Here is a 10,167-nt window from a genome sequence, read left to right as displayed (position 1 = left end):
CCCAGACTGTGAGCCCCAAAGGAAGGCCAACAAAGGACAGAGCTCAGATCATGCTCCCTGCCTGTTTCCACGATGTGCTTTCTCCCTGACTTACACAGTTCACTTGGACCTGTGCTAATTGTCCTACTGCTTTATTAGCATTCACCCGAAGGCTTCTCACCTGGAGGCTACAAGGCATTTGTTACCAACATCATGAGCATCTCCCATTCAGGTGTTTAATACAATTTCCAAATGAACTTCTAGCTAGAAATATAGAGATTCAAGAACAAGACCAGAAGATGTTTATGTATCTTTAAACTAGTGAAACAATAACAACCCCACTACCCACGGGGGCGGGAGGTGTTGTATATGTGTGTGCACCCACAGAATTGCACCAATCTCATATGAGTAGCACAATTATATTACATGGCATGGAGGGGCTAATGGTATTATGTGGTTAACTACTGATAATGTGAATCATAGCACAACTTTTGTAATCCTGATTTTGTATTCTTTTCTATTTTAAATACAGGATGCTTGCAGCCTCAGAAATTGAGAGTGATCTAAGACCTCTCTTTTTATGTTAAAGAGGCTTCAATAGGCCCCCAAAGCTGCCACGAGTTTTAATTGTGCCGATTAAAACCAGAGTACCATGTACTGATACTACAGGTGTAAGGGTATTTATTATCACAACAAGAAAAATCTGAAGAAACTGGAACCATGTTAGAAAACCAAGAAGTCATGTTAATGTAAGTATAGATGTTTAGAAATTTCTTCTGCAAGTGCAGCTTATTCTATGACACCCAGGAGAGGGCTCTTCATCCTTTGTCTCAGCATTGGCAGGTCATTTTGAATCTTCACAATCATGTAATTTTACATTCATTCATTCTGCATTTTATAATGCCGGCTAAGCACCAGACACAATGGATGTAAAAGCAACGTGTACATTGTTTGGTCCTATTAGATGCAAATATCATTATTCAGAATTTGGTACTGGATTACATCCAATGATGTAGCTATGGTGTGGAGTCCTTTGTGCATAGATGAAAAATCCCAAGAGACTAGACCTGGCAGGAAGGAGCAATCTGTGACGCCTAGGTCTTCTGACATAAGACTAACCAGAACACTAACAGGAAAAGCTGTTTAAAAACAGCCTGGAGTTGTGGACTGTAGTGTTTGCCCCTTAGGTGCAGGAGACTGAGCCTTTGGCTCTGAGAGGTGTTTCGGAAATATTTGAATTGGCTTGAATTCCCACATGGGAGGCAGGACCACGCGCCTTGATGCGAACTGTTTGTTGTGGTTGCAGTTGCCAACGCGGCTTCTCTAGCTTTCAAAGTCATGTTAGCAGATCTTACTCTCCCCTCCTGTGTGTGCTAAAAGGAAAGGGCAGCCTCAGCAGTGAAGAGGTTGAATGAGAGCCTGTGTGTCCGGGAGTGCCGAGAACAGAGGGAGGGCTCTGACAGGCCTCCCTGATAGAGGTTCCTTCTTCCTTTCCAGACAAGAGATAAAATGCCTCCTAAGAAAACAATAGATCAGCCATTATGTCTGCCAAGATGCCTTCTACCAAGGGAGGAAGTTCCCTCTGTTCAGGGGAAGTCAATTTTAGAAAAAGATTCTGACCCCAGTTGTTGCCTAGGCCAGTTCCTAATTTCAACCTGCAGTGGAGCAGACCTGTGAGCCTCCCCAGGTATCAGTGAGCAGAACCCCACCTCAGAAAAGTAGAGATCTGAGCCACAGCCCTCTGAAGTAATCAGTAAGATTACATGTTCTGGAAAAAGGTGCATTGAGCCTAAATAAGAAATAATAGTTACATACTTGGAGAACTAAAAGAGAAGGCGATTGGCACATTTACCCTGCTATAGACTTAGTAAATTCTAGATCATCTAATTTAATTTCTTCTCTCATTTGGTCTGCCGGGTCTTCTCACTGAAGAGTGAACTGGGGTCTTCTGAAAATTACAGTTAGAGAATCTAACCACTGTCCTCATGGAATAAATACCTTTCCAGAAAGCTTCTGAGAAGCTAAAGCAAGTGGTTTTGAGACTCTACATCAATACCATTCTCTTCTCCAGCCCCCATCTTTAACCTCCAAATTTCTAGAGCAGTGGTTTTTCAAACAGTGATCAAACAATAACCATGATAATAGAAGAAGCAAATGATAATGACTCAGGGCTGAAGAAGCCTTAGTGCTAGAGCATTTTCCACCTGCAGAACAACTTCAGCTTTGATGCCTGTAGGATGCTATCTTGGAGCAGGACATTAAAAAAATTTTTTTTTATATGATGTACAATTACTAATAATGTAACTCGAGAATGAGACACTAGAATATGTATCCAGTCTCTGTTAACCATCCTACAGAGAAACAGAACACTGAATTCCAGTACTGAATGTATCATTTAGAGTGCTACATCAGCTCTTCAAAGAAAAGCATAATTTTGAGGGCTGCGGCAGAAGCAGTGAAAATAACAGTTCACGTGGAACTGTTTGATCGCTGTCTTGGTTCAAATGGGTCATTCTGCTCATTTTGTTCTTGCTGTTGTTTTCCTTACTCTGCCAGGCTGATGGTCAGCTGCCCCTGTGTGTGCTTGAAAGGTCTATTAATTCACTCATTTGCACTTTGGTGTCTGTGGCATGCCTCTCCTGGTCCAAAGGGCCAGGGCTATGACCTGAAGCCACTTATGTTCTGCACAATCCTATTGCACAGGGCAGTACCATTGCCAAGTTTAACACAGCTCTTAAAACAAAAGAAAAGAACAACTATATTCCTTTCTCTTGTGAGCAGGAGAACAGATCAGGTTAAATAGTCACCAGGTTTTTATATAAAGTTTGTTAGAGGGAGGAGGGAATCTTTTTATCTTTGGTGGTAGGCGTGAGCGTGATCTTTTTTTTTTTTTAATCTTTATCTTATTTATTTATTTATTAATTATTTATTTTTATGTGGTGCTGAGGCTCAAACCCAGTGCCTTGCATGTGCTAGGCAAGCACTCTACCGCTGAGCCACACAACCCCAGCCCCGGTAGGTGTGATCTTAACAAAGAATCAAAGGAAGATGTTTCTAGGACTTGGGTAGGACCAAAGCAAGGCAATTTCTATTGCCATGGGTACAGACCCAAGAGTTTCCAAAAGCCCAAGGTAGCTGTGGAGCACTGGGACCTAAGCTGTAGAGGTTGTTCTTACTGTCCTGGGTTACCCTGCTCTACTTTTCTCTTTGGCTGTGGACTCCTGGGTTTTGACAGTATCAAGCCACTGTCTCTCAGGAGTAGAGTGGCCAGAGAAACCAAAAACATCCATTCTCTGCATAAGCTTAGTGTTTTCTGCATTTAAGGTTTCACCCAGCTTTTTATAGATTGAATCATGCAACCTCACTCAAATTCTGCTAGAACTTTTAGGTGGTAGCAGAGATTCTGATGTGATTCTGGAGGTTGTATCTAGGCATCTGTATTTTTAAAACATTCTCAGTTGACCCTAACATTTGTGTTTGGGGTGAAGCCAGCAAGTGAGCCGGATTGGAATCTAGACGGCTGGTCTGGGGCTCTTTACTTTCCACTTTCCATTCTGTACTCTTGCCCATTTTGTGTTGCCAGCACACTCTCTCCCCTGCTACCCCCCTTTAGTCATCCCAATTCTTCGCAAAATTCTACTGGACAACTTTTAGCAGGGCCACTGTAGAGGCTAGAAATCCCTCTCAGCAACTAGAAAAATACAGATGGCAGAGGGTGGATCGTTCACCTGAGCTAATGGCCTTCAGGTGACCTGGTGTTCCTCTTCTGGCCCAGCCAAACAAGAGTGGCCCTTCCACAGGACTTCCATTTCACTTGGTGCCATCAGGCAAATCACTGTATTTAAGAATATTATGAGGCATGTGCCTACTCAAACATTGTGTGAATTTCAGTCTGAATGCCTCTGTGGAATGCAGCATTCACACTGGGTATCAAAATTGACAAGAGAACTGTCTGTCCACAACCTGATGCTTAGTCTGGGTGTACAGGGAAAATGTTCAGAAAGTGCAGTCTGCTTGCTGTTTTGAGACAGATTCTCTCTGGATTGCCCAGGTTGGCTTTGAACTTCTGACCTCAAGCCATCCTGCCTTAGCATCCTGAGTAGCCTGGACTACAGGTGTGCACCCTCTGTGCCCAGCAAGAATGTGTTTTGCCAGTTAGATGAGCACTCACAGATATTACAGGAAGTGGAACTTGTTAAAGTTGGGGGCTAGTGGCCAGAACGTTGGTGGTTTAATGTCCAGGAAGTAGGCACTAGGTCACATATGGAGGCTCAGGGTCGTATGAGAGATCCTGCAGATCAGAACATCTGTGATCTGTACCCAGAGCTTCCGAGGCCTTTGCCTCACCCCAGTGCCATGAATGGCCGTCTCCAACCCTCTGTCGGCTCTGCTCCATTTGTGCGCTCTGTCAGAGATAATGAAATCAGACAGGTCCACAGAGACTTCTTTTCCCTCCTCACAAATTTTTAATAAAACTCTTTGAACAACAGAGCTGGGCATCTCTGAAGCCTGAAATTAAAACGATAAGATGGGAGATTACTCACTTGTCAGTCTGCACCAAACTGCACCACCAATACAAATTCCAGGGGAGTTTTTCTAAATCTGCCGACAATGTGAGGCTCTCCATCTGGAGCCTTTTCTTTTTATTTTTGTATGAAGAAAACCCAGCACCAAGGAAGAGAGATGCTTCATTCTCTGCCACTAGCAACATGAGGATCAGCTCTGAAACAGGTTTCAAGAAAAAAGAAATGTAATTTTTGGAGAGAATTGCTTTTGAATAAATAAGTGTCTTTGATGCAGAGTTCCTGAGACAAAATGTAATCACAGCTGTTTGGCCCATCCCACTCATCCATCTGCCTTTCAGGAGGAATCACCACTGCAGGTTTCTGGCCTTGCCGGGTTCCCCTGCTTGTGTGACTCTTGAAGCTCACAAAGCCTGACTCTGGTGCATCTGCATACAGCACGCCTGGCCCCGGGAACTGCATTTTAGAGAGCAAGATCAACGGTTCACAAGCACACATGTACAATGGGTAGTGCCACATGCCTTGAGATAAAAATAAAGCAGGTCGCAGGACAGTGGGTTGTGGCAGAGTGAGGAGCGTGGAGGAGGTATCCAGAATGGTTGTTCAGAAGTCTCGTCCAGGTGGCAAATTAAATGTTGATGTAGGCTGGACCTTGTTTCAAAGCAAAAATCTTGGCATTCATTAATCATTCTGCAAGTAAAATTATTCCATTGTCCAAAAAAAGAGAATTTGTTTAGCCCGGGTTGATCCTGAAGAATTAGTAGCTGTCTCCTTTTTCCCTTCTCCAATCCTTTGAACTCTACCTTTCCCTGCTTTCTTCTCTCTGTTTTTTTCTTGATTATCACATAACCTGGGAGAAAAACAAATGCAAGATTTTTATAAATGGTTATAAATGGTTCTTTGGGGAATATTGCTAGAAACATAAGCTCTCTTAACACCAAATGTAAAATTTGCTACAATTTCCTCTGCTGTTTCATCCCTTCTTTGGGGGTTCCTAGTAATGGAAATCTTATCGTGGATATCTTCAGGGTCTGGCCCTGACCTTCCAGAATAAGTATATAAAGAACATGAGCTCCTGTTGAAAATGACTCAAGAAAACAATGAACTGCCAATCTGAGTTCTGTCTGAATGTGACATTATTTTCCACATTAAGGGATTGAATCTAAATTAGGGACCATTGCACACTGTGGCCTTTTGACTTAGAATAGAGTTGTAGTCTTTCTTGTCGAAAATGTATTTGGGACCATGTGGGTCAGTGTTGTGGCAGGAAAAACAGCCAAGCTCAAGAGGTTTAAGTGAGGCAAATGTAGAGAAGTGGCTGTCAGGAGAGGAGTGGGGAGGGGAGAAAAAGGGCTGGTGAGGCAGCCAGAGATCAGTGAGGATGAAAGCCATTATCACCAGGAGCGCTGAAGGACAGGGTGTCGGGGGGAATTGTGTTCTCAGAGCCCACTGAGGACTATAGTGATGGAGGCAGTGACCTGAAAGAATGCTGACATGTCAGAGATAAGCAGTGGAAAGAGAGGACAGAACAGAGAAGAAATACTCAAGCAGGTCTCTCTTCCCACTTGCAAGCATGAAACCCACCCAGAAGCCAGCAGCTCCTGGAAGTTTGTGGGGGCCAGGCCCCAGGGTGCAGAGCAGGACAGGGATAGGCTGAGAAGGGAATGTGAGGTGGGCAAATGCAAATTGAGAGTCCAGTGACCATCCCTGCTGCCCACCTGCTTATTAGATGCTTCTTCTATGTGCATATCAATGGCAGTTTCTACAACAATCGATTCTTTGTTTCTTCCTTCAGTTTAACAGCCAAATATTGAGCAACATCACACTTGGTAAATTGTCTCCCTGATCAAAGTGCTGAGGTGACCTAATTAAATTGATGGCTTTTAATTTAATTTTTTTCAGCAGTTGGCCTGTGAAGGCTTGATCTGACCATGTGTCCAGTTCTTTTTCCTCCCCAAGGCCCTCTTTTATACTTTTAAGATAAAAGATAATTTCAAAAGAGTTTAACTATTTTCTCTCTAAATAAACTCCAAAAGAATTTCCTCTTCTATTCAGTTTTTAAGCCTGTCCATAATTTTCTTATTCCCTCCCAATATTTTCTTTCATAAAGAAGTTCAGGACTTGAAAATCATCTCAAGGTCATTTTCTTGTAGTAAAGGCTATTAAGATTACAGAACAGCCATTTGGAGGGCCCCTCAGCACAGCCTGGTTCTTACCGACTGAGGCCTTTCCAATGACTGTGCTTTTTGGCTCTGGCTACAATTATTCCATGGGTTACATTACAGGCCATCAGAGTTCCTTTCTTAGCTAAAAGTTTCCTTGGCCTTTGGTGAGAGGCCTTTTCTTTTTTTCCCCCCTCTCATGAAAAAAAGAACAACCTTTGAGAACTTTGCCAAATGCACACATTCACACAAACTCACCCAATAAATCTGTGCTTTATAAAGTAATGGTTCAGCTAATGTTTATTGTGAAAAATGGCCATTGTCTATATATGTTCACTCACTTCTGAAGAAATAGATCTCCCTGCTGTTTCCTAGGAAGAATTCTTTCCTTTGTCGGGTTCCATGTGTGAACAGAGAGAAACAACCTTTCAACTGATATTGATCCAGTGGCTTTATCAACTCAAAGCCCTACAAAGGGCATGTGAGCTCGTCTTAAAGCTGAATAGCATTACTAATTAGACTTGAGATTTATGCTTCTGTTCATGGAGTGCTTCCACTAACCCTCTCAGTAGCCTGAGATTAAGGACGGCATGCATGAAAGAAATCTCCTGAATATTAAGTGATGTTTTATTGAGACCCTTGAGGCTTCACTGTGGCATGGGAAGCATGTCATTTTTTTCATTTGTAGCTCTTGAAAGTTTAGGTGTCAACCCTAAAGAGAGCATATCTACCCCAAAATATACATATTCGTACCATTCCAAGTTAAATACAGTCAGTCCCTTCTTTTATTCCCTAAGTCATCAGAAGCTATTTAGACGTAGGCAGGTAAAAAATCCAGTGTAGATATTTCATTTAAGAGCTAATGAGCTATGGTATCAGGAGCTATAAAAAAGCCATCAAGATAGTAGCCAAAAGCAGAGGAAAGAAAGTTCAACCAAAGGACAGCTACTGAAGTCATTGTATTTATGAACAATGTGTTTCCAGGCCTGATGTCTGAAATAGGAAACATGCTTGTCTTTACCAGTTTGGCTTTCTTTGCTTCAATCCTAGAACCTGAATTGTGGTACCAAGGTCAGAGTCATAGGTCTTCCCTGTAACTTGGTAGGTCAGTTCGTTTATCTAGGTTGGTAGCAGGGGCTGTTGATTTTCTTGGATATAATCAGAGGGGGAGATCCTTACTGGTTTCTGACCCAGAGGGAAAAGAAAAGAACATTCCTCTGTGGTATTCTGCAATGTGGGTCAACTCCTGAAAGGACTCAGGTTGCTGTGATGCAGAAGTTTCAAACTTCAAGAGGCTGGAATTTTAAGAGCCTCTTGAGTTATGTGATGATATGGGAACACCCAGCAGGTATCTGGGTACCTGCATTGTCATCATTTGGATAATAAAGCTACTTAACAATTATTAGAACACTCTATAGAAATTGTTGGCATTTAGCCTAGAATTCAGATCATATCCCTTCCCTGGTAAAATCTCATTTTTTCCCATAGAAATTAGAGTAAAAAAATTCAACTTCTTTGTGGTCTTTTCCGGCTCTTAACTCCCAACCATTCTGACTTCTCTCCCTCTTTTTCCTGTCTGTCTCAAGTCATGAAATGTTTTTTCTGTTCCTCAAACATCCTAAACTGACTCTTGTATCAGGACCTTAATATTTTCAGGCCTATCTTACCTCAAAATGTTCCTTTTTCAGAGAATTCTTTCTCTTCAGACCATACTTTCTAAAATAGTGTCCTTATTTCAAGTATTTTCTAACTTATCCTGTTACCTGATTTATTTTTCTTTACAGTTATGATCAAAATTAGTATTTTTTCTTTATGTTTAACCAACGAATGCTTCAAAGGGTAAGAACACTTTGGTTACTATAGTACCTCCATTGGCTATAACAAGATGATATATAGCAGAACTCAAAATACAATTGTATGGAGCAAATTAATCCCATTGGTTAATATTAATTTCCAATATAAATCATTTGTAAATAGGAGCATGTTAGATTTATGTTTAGTATTTTTTTAGGGCCTGGCACTACTGGTACAAAGCACCCAAACCCTTGCTGTGGGAGTCTCCCCATCCCTGGGGGTGGTGTGGGACTGGTGTTCTCAAGTCCAGATGTAGAATTGATGTTATGAGTTAGTGGAGTTCACTGTGACCACTTTGTTCCCTGCCTCTTTTTAAAAATATTTTCCCTTGGGTTACAAATATGCACAGTTACACAAGTTCTGACAAAATAATATTTTTAAATCTATGCTTTATTGAAAACAAAGTGATGCTTTTAACTTTCTCTTGGTGTTCTGCCAATTGGTGACCATTTATCCCTTTTGTAATAGAGATTGGTCAGCTGGTAGAAGATCAGATCTTATATATTGATTTCATGTGTTTCTTTCTTCCTGATACTTTGGGCAGCTGCTTGAGGCTTCCACGCTGATTTAAGGAGAATTTTAGAATTATTGTGTCCAAAAACATAGGGCAAAAAAAAAAAAAATAGTTAATTAGTTTGATTCTTTGATTTACAAGGGGTTTCCTCTAAACCCAAAGCCAAGACTCTGAGGTAACTGAGCATCCTGCTTAGGAGTTTCTGCAATGACAAAGATCAAAAAGAGAGCAGTGTGTGACGATGGTAGGGCTTGGGGGTTGGGTAGCAGACAGATCTGCCCACCCCATCCTGGAGACACAGACATGTAGGCAGGATGTGACCTTGAAGGCCAGGTCTGGGTTTCCTGGAGGAGGGGGAAAAAGAACAGAGGTGGCAGAGGCTATCCCGGAAGGGACAGAGCCACCCGTAGCCCTACCAAGGCTGCAGGTGGTGATCTTATTTCATTCATTATTCTATCTTTATTCACTACCCTAGCAAAGCTAGGGAGGCCATGTCTCTATGGAAGGAGGGAGATTTTCCCTACAGGTCTCCACCTGGCCCTCAGCAAAGGACACCCCTGTGCAGCCTGAAGATTGGGCTGCAAAGGGAGCAGACACAGAGCTGGGTGGGGATGGAGAGCAGAGACATTCACTCCACAAACACAACCAGATTTCACTAGGGAGAAAATGGTAGCTGGCAGAGTTAGGTCCTTACTAGTTGTCACAAATCACCCAACCACTGTCTCAGTTCAAATTTAAAGCCTCCTCCAATGTGCCTTCTGGAGACTCTGACCTTGACAAAGAATGTGGAAAGCAGTTTACATAGTATAGGACTTCAAAGCAAACAGGCTCAGTTTTGCTGGCCAGCAGTGAGGAGCAGGGCCAACCCATATTCAAGAGTTCTCACATTTGAACCCTTGATGGAATAAAACTTGGTAACTTTATAAGAGTCCTTACCCTTCCCATCTTCCTGTAAACACACTGCCGAAAAGATGGGAGCCTATGGGGCACTGAGAAGAACTGGCATGATGTACATCTATTTATCATATATATCACCTCTCTCAGTTATAAACTTGCCAGTCCTGAGAGGCTTCATCCTGGGGAGGAAGAAAGAGACTTTTAATATTTCACCCCAGTGGTACTGAATTATTAGGGG

Source organism: Marmota flaviventris, chromosome 3, assembly GCF_047511675.1.
Source record: "Marmota flaviventris isolate mMarFla1 chromosome 3, mMarFla1.hap1, whole genome shotgun sequence".
In the NCBI taxonomy this organism is placed as follows: domain Eukaryota; kingdom Metazoa; phylum Chordata; class Mammalia; order Rodentia; family Sciuridae; genus Marmota; species Marmota flaviventris.
Note: the sequence above shows the minus strand (reverse complement) of the source record.